This window comes from Lactuca virosa, chromosome 4 (assembly GCF_052849685.1).
Source record: "Lactuca virosa cultivar CGN04683 chromosome 4, Lactuca_virosa_CGN04683_v6, whole genome shotgun sequence".
NCBI lineage: Eukaryota > Viridiplantae > Streptophyta > Magnoliopsida > Asterales > Asteraceae > Lactuca > Lactuca virosa.
This window is the reverse complement of record NC_136429.1, coordinates 402,638,399-402,644,650: the sequence shown is the minus strand read 5'-3', so window position 1 is coordinate 402,644,650 and position 6,252 is coordinate 402,638,399.

Below are 6,252 nucleotides of genomic sequence, written 5' to 3'. Positions count from 1 at the left end.
TACTTGACCAAAAGTTTCAAAAGAGTCTCAAATACCAAACACACCATAATAATTGGTGCTTTTCATACATGCATGTCCAATGCATGTCTTAAACTCTTATTAGGTCAAAATACGGCAAAAAGGCCAAGATTCCATGCATGGCCTCAAAACTCAATTCTAAACTAGATTCAAAGAGTCAACTGCTCCAAATGGCCTGGAGATTCATAAACTTGCAAGCTTTATGAAGTTCAACCATCCAAGGCAACAAGACATAGAGAAAAGTGTGCAAAATCGATAGATCTATCTATTAACTTGTCAAGATGAAGACTTTATACCTCCTTGAGATGCTAGAGGATGGAAAAATTTTGGATCTTCTTTGCTTTGGACTCCCATTGTGATCTTCCACCACCTTCTTCCTTCACAAGCACCCAATAAATACACTTTACGGCCAAACACTCACACAATGGATCTAGGGTTTGCAAGGGATGATTTGGAGAGATGGAGACTGATGGGAGGGAGGCTAGGAGGGGTTAAGGATTTTAAATAGGGAACATCCCTTAAACTTTTGGGTTTTTCCCTAACAGCCACCACCACGTCGTGGCAAAATCACCACGTCGTGGTGGTTCATTAAACCCCCGCGGCCCAAAACTCATCGCCACATCGTGGTGAGGCTTCACCACGTCTTGGCCTTCAAAAGAAATATCATACGTAATCGAAAGTAATTTCGTACCTGGAATCGAGTGTTACACTCAAGCTAAGACCTTTTTCTCACTAGCTCAGAAGTTCATGACCAAATGAGCACCACATCAAGCTCTGGAGTTCCTCAAACTCCAAGAATTCTGAAAAATGGGACCAAAACATCCAAAAATGGGCTCATACTTGAAACAAAAAAAAACAAAGGTCAAGATATAAACTTTTTATCTCCAACAACTCAGAAATGTGAAGAAGATCTTGGATCCAAGCTTGCTCCTTGCTTCCTTGCACCAAAATGAACTACCTTCTTTCCAATTTTTACCGAATTAGGCAAACAACCTCAAGATAGAGCCACCAAGCTCAAAATTAAGGAAATAAGGCTAGTGTTTCGAAATGGGGAGATGGAGGGTGAAGGAGATGACCTAGGATGGGAGTTAATGGGCTTAAATATGGGAGAAACTCTAATATATATATATATATATATATATATATATATATATATATATATATATATATATATATATATATATATATATATGGGATTGGGCTGCTACCGCTGCCACACCGTAGCCATCCATGGCGGCCCTCTAAAACATGCGTTCAATAAATTTTATGCCACGTTCTGGGCATCCATTCCACATGTCGTGGCTGAGGGTTTTCTCCAAAAATCCTTATTTTGATTCCTTAAGTCTTGGCCACCCTTCTTTGGGAAATGAGTGTTACATTAGCCTTCCTACGATCCCCGAAAAAACCTAAAAACATAAACAACTGGGTAAGCACAAATCCTAGTGAGTTCCCCCAGAATATCGCACACAACAGAACATATACCAACATGCATATCGGGACCATAATCATCAGACTGGATTGCCCCGGGTATGTTGGCCTACAGCCTCAACCCAACCTGTTCTTCTTGAGCCTTCGTGCCTATGGCTTACAGCTGGCCCGCACCTAGTATATTGGCCTACAGCACACAGCAGGATCGCCGCAACCTCATCCGCCACCATATGTCGAAATATAAACAATAAAGGTTCAAGTAGGCACATAATACAAGCAATTTCCAATCACACAACTCACTACCATCCACTAGACCTCTCACTGCACACTACTCCGCTACCAGCTAATCTGCATGGAATACATAGACATAAGTAACTAGAGGTGAGATAGCCACCCGAACGGACGATCCTACTCTAGAGCCACAATCAAACAAGGAACAAGAAAAAGATCCTAGATCAAGAGTTCTCATGCTATCCTATATGACTGCAAACAGCCCCTAGGGCACTCTACTAGACGATAACCAGCCTACTGGTACTCTTACCAGCATGCCACTACTGTTGTGTCCTAACTCATAAGGATATATATATATATATATATATATATATATATATATATATATATATATATATATATATATATATATATATATATAGCAGATCACTACAGTACAACAACATCCTATACACAAGGATACATAACCAACTCTCAACGGAATGCTTAACCATATATACCCAGATGCGAGATAGACACCCGGGCAGATGATCATACTCTAGAGCCACAACCAAATAAGGAACAAGCAAGAAAACCTATATCAATAGTCCTTCGTCTATCCTACGTGACTACATACAGTCCCTAGGGCATCCCTCTACCAAATGATAACCAAAACTAGTGGGTTGGAATTGGTGCCTTCGACCCACTGGTACAGTGAGGAAAACTCACCTGAATCGAAGAATCCAGAAACACTGCGATGCGATCCCTTTTCTGCACTACTTGCTCCCATGAGCCCTCTATCACCAAAACATGGATGAACCTTAATCAACAACCTAAATCTTCAAGTTTGACCCTAAGCCAAACTAGTCAAAAGTCAACGGTGAATCTTGGTCAAAGTCAATGCCACACCATGGCCCTCCTTGGCCACGTCGTGGGAACACCAGAACAAGTCAGTTGCGATTATTGACTTCGCCATATCGTGGCTACCCTTCGTCATGCCGTGGCCACTGGAAAATTACCATTCGTCTCATTGAGAGCTTAATCCTTTCAGATCTAAGCTCATACTTCCATATCTACTTTTCCACTAGATTATAGCCCGCGTTAAACGTGGGAAACACATAAAAAACATATAATTGTCTACAGATATTGCATAATGATTATAAAAAAAAAATATGGTTATTGGTATTATTGAAATGTGTAGAAAATATATTGAAAACGATAAATATCTATAATCATTGAATGACCTCTTTGTAGACAACATTTTTTTTATTAGTTGAACGACCTTACTCGTCTCATATAGTTATGATATTGTTATATAATTATAAGCATTTTAATTAGACGTTCTTTCCATAATAAGGTTACCTACTTTAAACATATATTGACAACCAATATACCGTTTTTTCCACTGCATTAAATATTAACAACTGTTTCATTTATTCAAATAAAGTCATATAATATAATTTATAGAATGTTAAATGTTATATGGATTTAATTTTAGTATATCATCAATGAAGATTCTTTTCTAAATCATGATTGGTTTATTTTAAATTGATTATGAATATAAGTGTTGGATATAGATCCGGTAAGAAATTTTTTTTGGTAGGAAGGTAAGAAGTTTTTTTTCTACATATTTTTTTGACGAACAAAATAAATGAATCACTAGATGATTCATTTGTAAGATGATTCACAAGAAAAAATTCCCAAAAAAACATCTTTATGATTCATTTTTAAGTAAATTAAGAAAAAAATTCATTTTTATGACAATTTTAGTGAATAACAACAAAATCATTGTATAAATGAATCATCGAGATGTTTTTTTTTAGAATTTTTTCTTGTGAATCATCTTACAAATGAATCATCTAATGATTCATTTTGTTTGTTCGCGAAAAAAATATATAGAAAAAAAACTTCTTACCTTCTTACCAAAAATTTCCTTCTTATTTGATCTTGACTCTATAAGTGCTACCTTTTATATTTGTTCTTATTTATTTGGTGTTCGCAAGAGCTTTACATTAGTTTTGGCGCAACTTTGAATAATTTTAGTATATCATCAATGTAATTTTGATATATCTTTTAATTATATGAAATATCAAATAATGACATTTCATTACTATTGTGATAATTTGGTTTATATATTGTATTTTTACTAATCTTAACGGTCTTATTTTTTTCTAATAATCGTAACGCTTTTACTAATTGTACTTTTTACAAATCTCCTAATATCTTATAGTTTTTATCTTACTTTATAATTTTTCATAATTATGTTATTTTCAAGATTGACTGTCTTAATAGTTTTTTTTTCAGTCTATTCAATTTTATATTTCATTGTACAACATCACCGTTTGTATGTATTCTGAAATTTCACTTTAAAAATGCTTAATGTTTACACCTTGATATTAATTTTTTTTAATAAACCCGTGTAATAATTATGGAATATATATTTCGTTTTAATTAACATTTACATCCTTCATTAAATCAAATTACTTATTAAACGGATATATATATTTTTGGAAAGTAATAATTATAATGGGGCAACATTATCTAAGACGTAAATGCTTGATATACTTTTGGAGGAAAAAAATCAGGATCATTAAAAAAATTTATATAAAAAAATACAAATTTAAATTTGGTGAAATTATGGATGAAATTAATGGCGAAAATTATTTTGGAGGGAGTTGTATTTTGTAAGGTATAATAATATTACAAAATTCGAAATATGTATATTTGTTGTGTAAATTTATAAAATTTATTGTTACTATATAAAGATAAAAAAGTAGGTTGGTATGATATACAAAAACATAATAATTTCAATGATATTTTAAAATCATGCCAAAATTAACCGAATTCTTAAAAAAAATCATAATCATCTCTAATATATAAAAGTAACATTTTCGTGATTAATGTCAGTTCCCAAGATAGTTAATTTATGTTTTGTTAAAGGTACGTAATATATTTTCCTGTTTATTTGAAAAGTTTCAGAAAAGTAGTTAACTGATTTCATGTAATTTGTGACAAAGAAAATCGAAATATATGAATACATATATTTAATATAGGAACAAAAAAATAATTGAAAAAAAATATAAAAAACGAAAGAAGGTACTGACCTTCTAGTGTGCAAGAGCGAATGTTTGAAGCAGAAAATGATGATGGAAGTTATAAGCAATAAGAATGATGTTGTAGGAGAAGGTTTGAAGAAAAGAAACGATTGAAAATAAGTGTGAGTCGCAGATTCAATGATGAATTGTATATGTATGTGATAATTTGAATATGATTTTTTGGTATTACTGATTTCCTAATAAAAATAGATTTTATATTAATGGTTTACTAATATAAACGGATTTATATTAATGGTTGATATTAATGCCTTGATTGAAATGGTTTGTTAGTAATATGCTTTTAAAATTGACCATATTAAAATCTTCATAACCGGAAATTCATGATTTAAAATATGAAAAACTTTTATTGGAATTAAATACATTCAATTTCAACGAATGTAAGTTATTGTTTGACGATTGGAAATCATTTATTAGAATAAAAGACATTCCATATGAGGAAGATGATGTCAGCAATTTGATCTAAGGGCGGAAAAAATAAGATTTAAATACAATCAATGGTCTAGATTATTTAAGATGATGTCATAAGATTTCTCTTTTCATAATATTTAGAGATACTTACTTAATGGATAAAGTTTCCAACTTTATCCATTAGGACTCCATTTTAAGACTAGATCTAGCATTCAAAGTCTATTAGTCCCTTAATGAGGCTATAACATGAATATAAACACAAAATACACCAAGCATGGTCCTTTTTCTCCATCAACAAAAGTCCAAGGACCTAGAGAAGCCATCACATGTTCTGGAGATTTTCAAACTCCTAGAACATCCAAGAATAGGACAAAACCACCCAATATGACCTAGAACTTGAATCTAGAAGAAAAGGTGTCAAGGTATGAACTTTATACCTTCCACAACTCATAAATCTATAGAATGTTGGATCCAACTTGCTTCGTGTTTCCCTTGCTTCCTTGTGAACCTCCTTCTTCCAAAGCTTTACCAAAAATCCAAGAACATGGCTCAAATTTGATGAAATACACTCTCAAACATGCATGGTGTAACATCGTGATTTTTTCACCCAATTTTTTTTTTATTTTAACATTCATTTAACAAAATACGTTGCAGGAGACTTTTAAGATTTTTTCAAAAACATCACAAATGTTACTTTCATGTCAAAACAAACCCATCAAAATTAAAGTTCACAAAACATAATGATGAAAACTCAACATGTCCAGATGGTATCATAACTATAAATACTAAATAAAACTACCCAATGGTTCCCATCCTCACCAAGTCATCATGTCAAGCTAGCTGTCCCAATGCACAAAAACTAACAAGCAAAGAACAATTATTAGCATAAGCTAAGTGAGTCAATATAGTACAGTTTTAAGAGAACACACATATCATGATAGATTCACACAAACATCCACACACATTCAGAGACTCACTAGCAAGACATACAACATCACACCACATAACAAACACAGGTTTAGCTCAATTTATTTTAATTCTTCAGTTAGAGCTTGTTTTATTAGTTACTCTC